Below are 15,905 nucleotides of genomic sequence, written 5' to 3'. Positions count from 1 at the left end.
GGTTTGCTTGAAATACTAGTTTGATTGCAAAACAAATAGTAAGAATTTTAATAGCTCATTGGATATGTAATGTTTCATTTATCACTATTAATGATAATAAGAAAATGTCTAAGTACCAAACTATTTTAAGCTGGTCGGCACAAACCCATTTTCATTTGCATCTAGCAAGATGTATCCTGGCAACCGTATATTTTTGGATTCGTAACAATCTATTCTATTCATTTTATGCAAATGAAGTAACCAATACTGCAAGAATCATGAGAATTCAAGATGGATAACTTCCATCATTCAGAGCTATAGATAGATGACTAGGAATCTATATGAGTCATATTTTTTTTTAAATAATCTATTAAACATTTCCTTCAATGTATTTACCCAGCTAAAATGTTTATCTGACATGATTCACATACTCATACTCCAAAATGGAAAGCAGTAGCAACCCAAGCTGTGTCCTGTGAAGTAATGATTATTTCCCACACCACAGCCCTGCTTCTGCTTTATTAACTTGCATAGAGGAGGGAAGTAGAAGAGCAGAGTCTCCAAACATTGACCACATCTATGCATGCTGACTTGATAACTTGATAAGCTAACACACTATCTACAGTAAACATTGTTTGAGTGATATATATTGGGTTTCTATCATATTGTGTGTGAATGTCATTGACAGGACATTTTTTAGAAAGCTCTCTTCTGATTTTGGTGGGTATGTGTGAATGATTTGTTTGCATTTGCTGTAGAAGAAAGTTTACAGAAACCTATGTATCTTCAGTATATTCTATTATTATCAAAACCCTTTTTGTTTGTTTTGAGAAGATCTAAGGAGTTCAGCTGGGACAAAGCTCCGTTTATAGAAACGGACTGCATATAATACCCTCATAAGTGCAGAATGTTTACAAAAGTAATTAATTCCTCTTGTAACTTGTGTTCTTCAGAAGCTTTCAGCATGGATCAAAACCACTGAAGCTGAATACAACCAGGCCTATACAGTTCTAAAGCAACAGTTGTAAATAAAGCTTTCTGTAGCAGCATAGCTGGTAGACTGAACCAGAACCCTACCAGCTAGTCCTCAGTGAACATGGTTACTCTTGTTGTTCCACTCTAAGGCAATAATCTTCCACTGCTGACCAGTAGAATTCAATTAGACCCAGAATAAATTCAAACTGAACAACTGAAATGCTCCTCAGTCACTTTTCCTGTCCTTGTATCAGAGTTAAGTGTACGAGCAAGAGTGGTTGAACAGTTTCTGAAGCAAGTCCTGAGCCACTGAAGTTTTCAGGTGGCCGAGGACCCCCTTTTCAAGTTACCTTCGTACATGGTACTTATCAGCACAATAGTCAAAACGTGCTTCATGAGATAAGGAGGAGAGCCTTCCTTGAGTACAACAGGCTCTGTAGAGAGGAAGACATAGCTGATGAAAATGGAAAATTCAGCCATCTAATTTTGCCCCATTGCTACATGGCAGTCAGTGAACTTAATTTTGACTGGAAACTTTGTTAAAAGGTCAGGACTCCAATTTGGTGATGAGCAGTTGTTACAGGAAATTACACAAGTGTGGTAAAGTAATGGTTGTGTTGCTAAATTAGATTCTTAGCTTTTGTAATAGGAAAAGCCAGGGTTTGAATTGCCTATACAATCTCAGTGTGGATCCCAATACATTTTCATTATGAAATTTCTGCAAACTCCATATACTTGTATGTCTGGTCTTTATAAAACAACAGATGTAGCCTCTGACTCAGCCAGCCAGCAGGGTAGCTGACCAACTGGACTACAGGAAAGGTATATTAAAATCTTGATTCTAATATTTCCTAATTCTTGAAATCTTAATTTTGCAGCTTTAAGTACTGTGTTTAGCACATGCTTTATGTATGCAGCACAATGATTTAAGGAATCTGACAAACAAAATCAGATCCAATACCCTGTCTTGCATGGACTATTTGGAAAGGATTTGCAGGATCCAGGCTCTCCTTTGTAGGAGCATTATTTTGTGAGTGGATGTTACCTTCTCAGTTCCACTGTATTGGTGAAGGACATTACCACTCACAGCTGTTTGTCATTTTTTTTCTCATGTTTATTGTCTCCAGAGATTTGCTGGGATGATTTGCTAATATAGTCAAAATGAGACAGGTTAGATTAAACAGTTCAAGTAGTAGGTCCGTCCTGGGTGACCTCGTTTTGACTGAACTGTATTATGATACAATCACCCTGTCAACTCTGCAAGAAGACATGAGTAAATGTGACAACTTCCAGCACATCGAGAGAGATGGGCAAGTTATTCCTGGTGTGCACATCTGCTTAGCACCCAGCAAACTTAAGGAATTCAAAACTTGAGTTCTCTTTTCTGCAGTTATTTGGCTCTTCAGCTACAGCAAAAAACCTTGAAGTACATGCTAGGGGTTTTATTAAAGTCACTTGGATTTATCTGTTGTTCACCCTGTTAGAACAAATCTCAGGATATAAAAAAATCACTAGGTGTAAATCTAATGATTATTTTCTTCCTGGTTCATTTCTCTTTATCCATGCTTCACAAACTGTAGAGGACCTATACTACATGCAAGGCAGTAGAAGATTGGCTTCTCTCTGTTTTGTTTTCCATTTTTATTTGAGATCAAGGTGAATAAATAAAATTTTCTTACATGTTTTGATCATCTGACAAAAAATACACATTCCATTAATTTTGTTTTCACCGTAAATCTCAAAAATCAACAATGGTACTTCAAAGAAAATTAAAGTGTAATAGCACTGTTAAAGACTCCATCTGAGATGGTGCCAGCATGAAAACAATTTAAGTCCTCTGCAATCTAGGCATTCCAAGCTTAAACTATCTGTTGTTTAGTTTGTAATACAAACAGCACAGCAATAGAAGTGTTAGGAATGTTCAGATAATGCTTTCTTCCCTTCCCAAAATCATATTATTATTTTTCTGTCTTATCAGTTAAAATAATTGTAGCCCATATGCCATCCTCCTGCCAGATGTTAAAACTACTTAAAAAAAGGTAAATGTACTTATTATTAGTAAACTGTCTGGACCTTTTCTGTCCTCTAAACTAGGAAAAATAAACACATTCTCTTGAGTTCTCTAAATAACCTTACATCTCCTCTTGCAAGCATTGAGTCTATGTGTAAATGAACTAAAATATTACTAATCTGAAAGATAAATACAGCAGTAATTATGAAAAGTCAGCAGTCAAGCAGATGTTCATAACAAACAGTAGATAATGCCATCAATTATAAGGATAATTGGAAAGTTCATTTATATGGGTGGAAAAAGACCTGTTTCCACAATAAATTGAACAATCTCAGGATCACAGGATCATAAAATATTTCATGCTGGAAGGGACCTCAGGCAGTTTCTAGTCCAACCTCCTGCTGAAATAAGGGTCAGCTGTGAGATCAGACCATGTTACTCCTGTATTTATCCAGTCTGGTCTTGAAAACCCCCAAGAATGGAAACTGCACGGCCCCTCTGGGCAAGCTGTTCTACTGCTGACTGTACTTGTGCTGAAAAACCTTTTCCTTACATCCAGTCTGAACCTCCCTTTTTTTCAATGTGCATGCAACGCACCTCCTCCTACTGCCATGCATCACTCTGAAGAGCCTATCTTTTTGATAACCTTCTCATGGGCATTAGAAAACTGCTGTTAGTTCCCCCCTAACAGTGATATACAATAGACAGTAAATCTTTGTCTCATTTTTCCTATCAGTTGCTATGAATAGGAAAGAAGTATCTTACTCCATCTCACTTTCTTCTGTTTACTCAATAATGTCACTTCTCCTAATCCCTGGTCCCCTTCCCTGTTATGTCTTTTGGGATTCATTCACCCCAAAGCCCCAAAGACAACTTCCATCATGATGCTGCCTTGAGTTTTTATTCTAGGAGAAGAGCTCTTTACTTACCAGTAGTGGCAAGGAGTTTCTAGGAATCAGAGTGTCTTGTTGCATTGACATTACTTGCAACACTTATAGTTAGATATCCTGCAGTTCTACTTTATACAGTTATTTCAACTTTAGCACTGTGGTGCAAAACAAAGTATTTCTCTGACAACATGATATGCAAACAGACTTTTCTAGCTCATTAATAGGTGGCAACAGAAACCAATTTCTTCATTGACAAAAATTATGTTCATTCAGCTGTTAGAAGGAACAACTGAGCATTGAATTATATAACAAGTAATTTTGCATAAAACAAATGAAACTCATAAAAATCTTTTTGCCAGCTCCTTATAGATCTCATAACAGGAATGAAGCATATTCTCTGCTTTAAGTCTTTCAGTGCATTTTCTACATTTGTTTGCAAGAGACGGCTTACTGCTGCTGGTATCACCTTTAAAAGGAGCTGCAGGACTGAACTGAGAGCTGTTTCTCAGTGGAGCCTTAACAAGAAAATGTCTAGCTGTGATGGAAACCACAGTTTCCATCAGGCTGAAGAGAGAAGAAAACCATAGATGAAGATTGAAAAAACATTACAGAATATCCTGGGTAAGACAGCCTCTATGTTTCAAAGATGGCAGAAGAGAAAATAACTAAAATACCTTTTCTTGCCATTATTACTAGAATAAATCATAAGCAGATCTATCTTCATCATCAAGTTTGAAATTCAGTTAAAAACTGAAAAAAAGTGTGACTTGGATGGATGCTGGCCTTCCTAATACTGCATGCAGAGCAGAAAGGAGCTCTGCCTTTTGCTGAGCTTCAAGATAAGGGCATGAATTTCCTTTCTGTGTGTTTTACTTGTGTGACCAATAATTACAGTTGATAATTTCTTTATCCTGAAAGTTCAGCAGTAATAGGGAAAGCCATGCAGTGAACAACACATAATGTGCCATTAGAATTTTTCCTTCCCAAGCATTAGTTTCTATTACATTTTGTACCGAACTGTACTGACTCCTTCCCACCAAGTAAAGCACAGTATAAAGAGTAGGCTTAATGCAAAAGAGTCAGTGAGGTAATTAGTGTTTTATTCAAACAAGCAGGTTCAATTCATGCAGTACTAAATAAGCCTTTCCAGCTCTGCTTCCCTGACAATCTTTACTATTAATTGAGCACATCTAGCCTGCAGTTTGCTGAATAGCACAAAAATGACGACATGGACCATGCTGCTGCACATGGCTTGCAGTCCCTTGATCACCCTACAGCAAATGGAGAAAAAAGGGAGAAGGTTAAAAGTTGCATTTTAACCCCTTAACGGCAATGAAACCTACTGACTTTAGGCTCTGGTTCAGAGTTTCAGTGTCTGGCAGTCAGCAACTTTCAGATCTCTTAAGGGTTCCTCTCTCCGAGGGTAACTGCCATGTGAAGCTCAGCGAGAAGCACAGACATGCATATTCAGTCCTGGGTACAATAGCTCCATTCTCATTGTCAGGTCAGCAGTCAAGTTCAGTGTAACTCCTCCTTCTGTTTCTGAATCAGGACTTTATGGAAATGCTGAGGATTTTTAATAAAGCAACTCTGCTGTGAAACAAATCTGCCCTTCGTGACAGCTCTTTGCTAAGCAGCACCAGTGCAGAGCTTATTAAGTCAAAATTTTAAAGTTCAAAGGCAGCATCAGGTTTCAGTAGGCGTCTCTTCTCATCTGCTCTTCACAGCAATATAATTTGTTACCACCCATATTTTTATTGCACAAGTAACGTCTACATGCTCTTGCTGTTGTAACACTTGGTCTATTTTAGTAACTAGTGAACCATTCACACATTTTTTCTCAAAAGCTAAAACTTCAGATCTTTAAACTGATTCTCAGACTTTTCATACCTAAATTCAGTTGCACTCTATGATTTCTCATCAGTGGTAAGCCCTTCCACAGCCCTGGAAATGGTCATTTTCAGTGATCCATATCGCTGTGCAAAATTAAATTCATGCATCACAGAGCAGAGAAGAATATTATTCCATGGCTCTCAATTCAATCATTCATATGAACTGACTTATAATCAAATCTTGCTTCACAGGATATAATTTCTCATGTGGGTAAATTCTGTCCTTTTAAATTTTAGTTTTATAACCTTTGCAAAAGAACTGTTGCAGGTTATAAACTTGAGTGAAATCAGCATCCAAAATATTTCATTTAGAAAACAAAAATACAAAGTATGCCATTTCTGTCACCACGCAAATAAACATTTTTTTTCTCCATTATTGTTATACAAACTCAAAAAAAAAACCAACTTAAAAAAAAATCTTTGCACCAATTCATGGGAATTTCTCCTGTTTTTATACTAATGTCAGTGCTTTGAGTTCCAATCATGTGGAGCCCAGTTTGTAAGTGCAGAGGGCTTGTAGTACTGTTAAGTGCATGGAAAATTATTTCCTTTAAATGACGTCCTGGTGGTGCCCGCCTGTAGACAGAGTATCAGTCAGCCCTGCCCTCATCATTGCAAATCCAGTCTTGGATGTGGCATTTCTAACTCAGTGACTGGGTCTCTGGGTCCATTTTTTGAGGATGTATGAATGCAAATTTACTCCTTACCTTCTTCATCCCACATTAATATTATAGATAGCTGCTGAGGATCATTGTTCAATCTCCCTGGATGTTTTTCTGCTGACTGGGAATCCTTCCTCAGCCACTACCAGAAGAATTAAGCTTTACTCAAAAGGTTTTGGAAAATGCTTTTGAAGGCCTTTCAGTGAGTGGAATGCAGTGTGTAAAAAAAAAAAAAAAAGAAAAATAAAAGTGTTTTTTTCAATAATTTTTTATTAAACAAAATAATTCAATATTATCTTCTGGAATAGATTTCATGTGTGACTTGTGGACTCAGTGGGAGCTAGATGGGTGTATCTGAGTAAAAGATCTAACATATATTTTTTCCAGGGTATAAAGTCAGCCATATTTTTTTGGTTTTGTTGTTTTTTGTCAGAGTTTCCATTTTCTGTGCAGGAAGTTTTCGCGGAGAGAACTTTGGTATCTGAAATGGTATGTGGCATATCATGCGAGGTGACAGTAGAGTAAATAGGATGCCTGTTAACGAAAGTGAATTTCCTTCTACACAGTCATTACTTTTGTCATGCTAACTTTCCATATCCTGTAAATATGAACCTCACCTCGAGCAGGAAACACATGCGTGCACGTTCTTGTCATTGAAAAATATGAGAGAAGGCAAAGTTAGCTGGCACTGAACTTCTAGACTGCAATGTTTTTGAGAAGTCACAAACATTCCAAGAGGAGTTTTATGTAGAAAACATGAAGCATGAAGTTGTAAAGTAAGAGCTGAAAATGAATGGTGATATTTATTAGATTTTCTGAAATAAACCTGAGCATTCTGTTTCCTTTCTTTCAGGCTGAAGCCTTTTCTTGTGCATATGATAGAACTGAAAAAATCTCTAGTAATGAGAATTCATCTTTGAAGACTTACACGGTTTATAATACTGTATCTACATAGTCCTATAGCTGTCAAGGGCCAGTTTATGTTAGCATAAGCTGATACAGCTCAAAATGCTTGTAAAGTACTTGCGTGTGTAGAGTAACCTGTGTTCATGTATATACAGAAATATTAGGACTATTTTACAGCACAATAAAAACGCATCACTTCAGAAAGAATTGATCTCAAGGGAGACTTTATATACCTTGCACAGAAAAACTTTGCACGGATTGAGTTTTAATGAAGTTTGGGAGTGGAACTTTAGGGAGCTAAGGGAGAATCTGATGAAGCAAATCTCAACTTTAATTACAGAGAGATGACCTGCACTCACTAAGAAAAAATGTGACTCTTCATCCTTGTTTTCCCATTCACAGCTGAACGCATTAGGACTATGCTGTGCTGTGTGCACTTCAGTAAGGCATAATGGACGTGGTGGCCTGGATAAGTTGCTAAGAACAGCAGTAATGGGCTGGGAATATTGACATATAGCTATAGCAAAGACACGTGTTAAGAAGGAAAGAGGAATAAAAAGTCTTACAATGTATTTGACAGAACTGTAACATGATTATAGAAGTTTACCTTTCCATAGCAGCTGTCATTTCAAAACATATAGGTGATGCCTGTAGTGATGAATGCAAGCTGTCGTAATTGGGGCTGAGGCTGAAATTTGATGGCTTAATCTGGAACGCAGTTCTCAAAATCCCTTTATTTTACAGATACTTCAACATTTCATCAGAAGTGTTTCCTACTGCCTTGAGTTGAGCCTTTGCTTAACATGGATGCCATTTTAGAGTAAGCATCTACACTCTTATTTCACAAATTAAGCTCATTCTAGGAAGCAGAAATAGTTACTCTGCTTCAGCCATGTGAGGGGCACAAACTGTCAACGCATTCCTGATACACTGAGGGCAAGGGACGAGAGCAGAGCTCTGCCTGCCAGCTTGGCTGCTCCTTCTGACTGAAGCTGCCCTTGGGGGTCCTATGCCAAGGATATGGAGTACTGAGCTGCTCCCATTCATTCTCTGCAGAAGACGCCTTGGGAAGGGCTGGGAATTTCTGTTTCAAATGATGTGTCAGGGAACAGCAGAGTGCTGGGCAGGGGCAGAAGTGTGAAGAGCTGAGGGTACCTTCACTCCCCCTGCACAGCTCCTCAGTGCCAGAGCCTGGGGTGGGGGACCAGGGTCAGCCACAGTCCCTGCCATGATGCAGCAGGGCCAAGGCCTGCAAAATTCAGTCCTGTTATAGTTAATTTACAACTCTACATCTGTCATAAATATGAATTTTAATGAAAACTTGAATATTCAAGGCTTCTAAGAGAAGCAAAGCTCTTAAATTCTGTCTTCTCACAGGTTATGTCTAAAAATAGTAATAATTTTCCTTGATAGATATCCAATGATCTTTTATAGTACAGGTCTGTTCTGAATCTTCATCAGAGGCTGGTATTTCTGGCATCCCTGCAACATCTGTTGGGGCATTTCACTGCTTTTTGCCTGAGAGACCCGTATGTGTCACTACAGACATTCAGATGCAAGATGGTATCTATCACAAGTCAAAGGTTTGTATACATTTGTAAACATCCAGAACGGTTCTCTATCAAGCCTTGTATGGCTTTTCTTCTTCAGAGTTAAACACTTTCAGTTACCTTTTGTTTATGCTAAAAGAAAAGTAACAAATTATAGGACTGGTGTCCCAACTGCGACCAGAGAGGTCACTTGAGAGAAGGCTTAACTGTTCAAAGAACGGGCAAATATGGGTATTGGCAGCTTCGATGTAACCAGTTCTAAAAAACCCTATAAAATATAATAAAAGACCTAATGAAATAAGATCTTCTTAAAAAAAAAAATAATTACTGCACATACTAGAGTGCTGATTGTAGGAAATGAGACTAGGAACATTAGAAGTTTGTGTCATAGTCAATGAGTATAACCCTTAAGAGTCATCATGTCCTTAAAAATATCACTTTTTTTTTTTTTTTTTTTTTTTTTTTTTTTTTTTTTTTCTATTGGTATGTCTTGTAACAAACTCAGACAAGTTATGGTAGCAGGCCTAGGCTGCAGGAGGTATTCATTCCAACAATGACAATATTTGTAAAAGAACATTCCTGGGAAGTCTACTGGTTTATTTCAAGTTGATCTTTTATATAGAGATCGTCTTTCATTGGAATACTTGTTTAAATCTTTTTCTTTTTTCCCTTTTTTTTTTTTTTTTTGTTGAAAATCTAGGGTGCAAAATTCAAAAGAGTAAAAAAAAATAAATCAGTATTCATAACTTTCCCAGAGACAGAATAGACAGATAAAGAATGCATGAAAGTACAACAAACCCCCCCATGTTACAATAATCACTAATGTGCTTTAAATGCAGAGCCAACATAAAATCACTTTAAAATAAAGATTCACACCTCCCTGACTACTGCAAAATGCAGGTTTTCTTCTCTATCTCTCTTTCCTTTCTATGAAACTTTGTTTTCTGGGTCTCTCTGTTTTCAATTAATGGGAAATAGCAAGGTGTTAAACATACCTAAACTTTGATCCATTACTATGAATTCCAACTGTTGCAAGTTCCAGGCTTAGGGGATGGGGAACAGAAACAGATCACCCAACTGGGAGCTGCCAAAGAGAGCAGTTTTCTCATTATGAAGGCATATGAGCAAAGATAAACAGTACTACCATAAAGGCTTAGAAAGCACAGTTTTAATGTAAACATAGGAACACATACATTTATGTAATATTTAGATTATAAAGGTTTCTCTCATCCTTCATCTGGCTAACTTATAGATGCTTTACAGTCCTCTGGCTAACGATATGTATATGTCTCCTTCAATATTAAACCTTCAGGCTGCACAAGAGCTGGTACTGAACTCTGGTACAGTTCTTTAGAACTGCCTTTGAAGGATATTCAGATTCAGTCCTCCACATCTTTTCCTTCTTTATGGATTTCTTGGTCCTCAATTCCATCAGGAAGGCGTTTGACTTTCCAGTAATTACATGATTGTTCAGTCCTTTGTGTTTTAGAAACATGATGTGCTTTTGTAATGGCCATATGCAGTTATTAGCTGCCTAGTAGTAAACATATGGCATTTTCTTGACACAGAAGCCAGTTTGACAGTGAAGCCTACTCATCCTCCTCATTCCTGCTTTCTACTCCTTCTTCTCCTCCTGTTTGATGGACAATCAAATTGTGCCAGTTATTTTTAACTCCCATAATTGCACTGATCTGCTTACAATCCAGTTTCACAAGGAATTTTACACAACTGAAGATTTGATGAATTGAGTCAAAAGTAAAGGAGATTCTTCCATGCTGAACCATGCGTTTAGTAAAATACTCATCCCAGCAAGGCCTTATTCAACTCTCAGTCTTTGTTTAGAGGATATAGTAAATTTAGGTTTAGGACTGCTAGCACCAGATCAAAGTATAATGAACACAGGGTAATAATAGTTATTCTAGTATAAACCAGATGTATAAGTTCAAGTCTCTTTTAATGATTAATTTATGTGAGGCATGGAACTTGCAGTGGTAGGTTTTATGCATACTAAGTCATTGTCTATCTGATCCACCCTGTGCTGCATAACATGCTTGCTGTTCTTCCATATTCAGAATAAAGATGGCAGAAAGACATAAAGCCAACACAAATTTTGTGTCCTATGTTTAAGACTAACTCTGTGAAACCATGATTATCTGCCTGGTTTTAATCCAAACCAGTTTAAAATTCTTGGGTGATCAAAAAACGCTCAGTCAAGTGTTGATAATCATATATCCATTTTCTCAGTGTGAAACTCTTCAGATGTTGAGATTTAAAAATAATAAGAACATGTGAAATGACAATCATACTTTATGCAATATGTAAGTAGAATTAATCTTTCTGACTTCTGACAACCTCAGACACTGTGGTAACAAGTCACTTTAGAAGGCATGTAACTCCTCCCTCCAACTCTGTCCTTGAGGGAAACCATATTACATGATTCATCTGACCTAACTTTAGATGTCTACACCTTAGCTAGCCATACTTTATAGACAATGAAGAGAAATGGGCATGTGATTCATCTGACCTATTTTAGCCACATACTTTAGAGTCAATTTAATTGCAGTCTAGAAACATGTTGTAGTCTCCTTGACTATAAAATTAGTCTATGAGACCTGACCAGATGAAGATGTCTAAAGTAGGTCAGATGAATGACATTTAAAATATCTGAAAAAAGAGACTAGACTATGTAAGACATTCCACAAAGGAAGGGAAAACCAAAAAGTATTGGATTTTAAAGCTGCTCAGTGCCAGGAAAAATTAGAGGTGTCAGGTTCTTGCTGAGACATTTTTGTGTTGTAAAGGGATTCATAAACAGAAAATAACCTTCTGTTCACTTGCTCACACACAAACATCCTTTGATTCTTGAGATGCCTTGGGTATTTGAAAGAATTTAAGAGGTTTGTCAAATACAATATAGGAGATCCAGGCCATTTTGGAGTGGCAGAGAGAGGCCAAGTCAAACACTAAGACATATCAAACAATCCTAGATGCCAATGTGTGGGCATCAGCTCTCTACTGTCCTTGTAAAAAGATATCTAGGGTGGGATTCAGCTCCAGATGGAGACACCTCTACTTAGGTTTCTACCTGTAAGAATCTGTATGTGTGTTTGGTGTCTAAAGATCTTGTTATAGACAAAAAACCTTAAAGCTTGATTTGCCCCTGCATATAGGTAGATGTATGAGATGCCCCAGAGCATCGTATCTTGACCCCAGGAGCCACTACAAAAACACAAGTCTTCCACAAGTCTTATGTCATTTCTTAAGTAGCAGCAGATGGCAATTTTTGGAATAACTGAATTGAGCTGAAGATGTCCAAATATGAATTTGAATTCCATTCCTATATTGTAACTGTAAAGGAGAAATACTATTTTATAAAGTCTAAGCAATCATCTAAAGTAAAGTTTATTTTTAGAATTATTCAACAAGACTACCCAGTTCAGAGAAGAGTGTCAATGTAAGAGAGTTTGTCAAGTAAGGTAATTGCACTGAACCTTCTCCAGGTTCCTGTCCAACATAATCAATTTGTCTCATTCTGTATATGTTTATATTAATTTGTATCAATTACACATTGACCTCATATGTTACCAGGACAGAATGTTGTTGCTATGCCTCTGTGGCACATTTAATGAATAAATGAATCTTCCTATCTTCAATAGCACCTAATTTATTATGATGGCCAAATTCACACTTTTTTAATGTGGCATTTGGCCCATTAACTATCCTCTCTTTATTGTTTGCGTTAAAGAATGTTGTTTCTGTGCTGTAAAATTTGGTCATTCATAGTAGACTTACTAATTTTGAAATGCTTCTTTGGTCATTTATAGTAGACTTACTAATTTTGAAATGCTTCTAATGACCTTAAAGCGGAGTATAAAAATGCAAAAAAGTCTAATTTTCAAGTCCCATAAATATTCTTTGGTTTCTAATCTCCAGAACATTGATTTCACAGCTTAATGGGAATTATTTATATCATGTTGCTTGTACATTTTTTGATGAATATCATGAATCACTAGAAATATTTAAATTTAATACGTGACATGTTTTATAGCAGCTGGAATACAGGTAACATACTTCAGCTTCATGTCTGCATGTCGTTCCATTAGAAGTCTGCTTCTAATAGAATAAAAGATATTTTTTGCATAATTCAACCCAAGTTATTTCTAGATTTAGTTTATGCTTGAGAGCCATGCATTTATCGCTATTTTATATAAACTTTAGTGTCATATGCATCATGAGCAACAGAAAAATGAGTATTTTAAATAAAAATATAACACAACTGAATATCCCATTATTCAGAGATTTCTACATTCTGTCACCACAGACCTCTGAAAAATATTGAGTGGTGAATATTACAGGTGAAGACCTTGCCCACACAGTAATTTCGAGCATTATTCAAAACTCTGAATATAAATAATTCCTAGATATTATTCTCATGTGAATATGAGAAATAATAAGTGTTCTGAGGGTCTGAAACCCATTACAACATTTATTCCTCTACTTACTCTGATAATAAAGCAATCACTAAATAAAGATTCGGATCTGGCTTAAAATGTATGCACATTTGAGGCAATTTACTCTGTGTTAGTGCAAGTGCATATTATAGATCTTGTTGCTTAGAGACATGACAAGACTGGACTATCTGCAGAATAGGAACTCACTAAACACATATTTCATGGTCCTGAGAGAGTCTTCCAAACACTATGTCTGTTTCACCCCCTCCTGTCTCTCCTCCCTTCCCAGCGAACGTATAAAGATCTGAGCTGAGAAAGTCTTTGCCAAGATTCACCTTTATTAATTTCCTGACTTGAATAGAATAATACCCTAAATCTCTCATCCAACTCCCCTTTTCTTGTTCCATAAAGGCTTCTAAAATAATAGCTGCCTTCATGGAACTTCAGTGAAGTAATAGTTTTTTAAGACTGACTATCCCAATGCAGTTCACCACAGTGGGTTGTGGTGTGGGTGTCAGTCTCTTCCCAACAAGTTATAGGACTAGAGAAACAGCCTCATGTTGTGCCAGTGGAGGTTTAGATTGGATATCAGGAAAAATGTCTTAATTGAAAGGGTTATCAAGCATTGGAACAGACCTCCCAGGGAAGTGGTGGAGTCACCATCCCTGGAGGTATTTAAAAGATGTGTAGATGTGGCCCTTAGGGACATGGTTTAGTGGTGGCTATGGCAGGTTGGACTCAATGATCTTAAAGGTTTTTCCTAACCTAAATGATCCTATGATTCTATGATTGTGTTAAGGAGGATAAAAATGTTTTAAATGATCAAATTAATTTTTAGAAAGTATCATCTTGCAATTATTATCAAGTTTGATGTTTCTTTGTTCAGGTAATGTTGCTGTACATGCAGAGGTACACTTTGTATCTAAACATTTTCTTTTCTTGCATGTCCCAGATACAGAAAAAAAAAAAAGAATAATTAAATAATCCAAAAAGTGATGAATTTCAGAGGTTCCTTGAAATTCATTATGGACTTTCCTATTATCTTTGGCTGTATGTGAAGACACAGATCTACTTGTGATGAATGGCAACTCAAAACTTAGATACAAATGTCCTGGACCTGTCTTTCAAAGATATGCCTGAAAAAATATTAGTTAGACATTTTCCCACAAGTGAGAAAGTTTCCCCTCGCCTGTACTGATATAAAGGCAGGCTGTATTTTAACTGTGTGACATGCTCCGCAGCAGGACTTGTATGTTAAATTTAAGACTGCCAATCAGACAAAGATTTAATGGCCTACATTTTCCTGATGAAGTCAGTGGGAATAAATGCCTTCCTCCATATATTTTTGGGAATAACCTGTTCCCTGAGGAATGCAGAGAAGGTGTAGAAGATGCCCTCCCAGGTAGAATTGATCTTGACATTCATGCAGGAACGTGGAGAAGAAAGCTACTTGACCTTTATGGAGCAACCCACTAATAGAAGAGCCACAACTTTTTAGGTCTGAATAAGCATCAACTGACTTAAGTTTCAACCAGCAATACCAAACTGAGTGTATTGGGTGTGCCTGAGAAGCTCTTTTGATCCTCCTTTCTTCTAACATGAAAAAAATTCCAGTTCCACCGGAACAAAACATGGTACTTTGTGTCATGATGTTCTGGGAAGCGTGGATAAAATCATTCTTAGGGCTGTGAATAATTTTAATACATGCATTCTGCACAAATGTGTAAATGTCCATGCTATGGAACTCCTTTCTGTGGCAAAATATTTTTTCTGACCACAGAAATCAGTGTAGATGAGTTTAATCTTTCACAGAAAATAAAAAATATAAGAAATTCTGTGAGGACAATTATTATTTCCCGAACCTAAAGATTTATACTGAAAGTTTAAATACTAGGTAATCGTATCAATGAGTTCGTGCTTAATCTTAACCAGACCAGCTGATTTTACATCCAGCCCCTGTCTGCCTCCTGCTAACATTGAGGCAAATATATCATTGCTGACTAAATTCTACCCTATTTCTACTGAATCTTCTATTTATCTGACTTTTTCTTCATTTCCTGATCATTTATTACAATTAATTTTACTTGTATAAGCCTGTATATGCATCCTTTACTGTTTTTATAATCCCCATTAACCTATTTATTTTTTAGGACACTTTGAATAAATCAGGTGGCATAAAACAGTGCCATCTTGTGGCAATCATCAGTTGTATAGTTATTTCCTGATTTTTCAGTTGCATTAATATTACTTCATAGACAACATTTTCAAGAGTGTTAATTTTTATTGTGATATAATAATTATCCCTAATTTTAAGGTCTTCAAGATTATTCTTAAAATGTTGTCCAAGAAAAAAAAATAAATTTCCCCCAGGAGCATTTTTTAAATCTTTCATTTCACTTTTGACAAAAAAATTTCAAACTGTTAAATAAAAAGAAAAAAGACATGCTTCTTCGAAAAGACATTTCAGGATTTGAAAGTAAGCAAACTGTCTAATCACGCTATGAAAATATGTTGTCAAAAGGGTAGATTGGCAAATTGCCCTTATGAAAACGGTGTTCATGGAAAAAAGTCTTTTTGAAATGGGTGAAG

Source organism: Athene cunicularia (genome assembly GCF_003259725.1).
Source record: "Athene cunicularia isolate RWA chromosome 3 unlocalized genomic scaffold, athCun1 chr3_part1, whole genome shotgun sequence".
Classification (NCBI taxonomy): Eukaryota; Metazoa; Chordata; class Aves; order Strigiformes; family Strigidae; genus Athene; species Athene cunicularia.
This window is presented reverse-complemented; position numbering follows the sequence as displayed.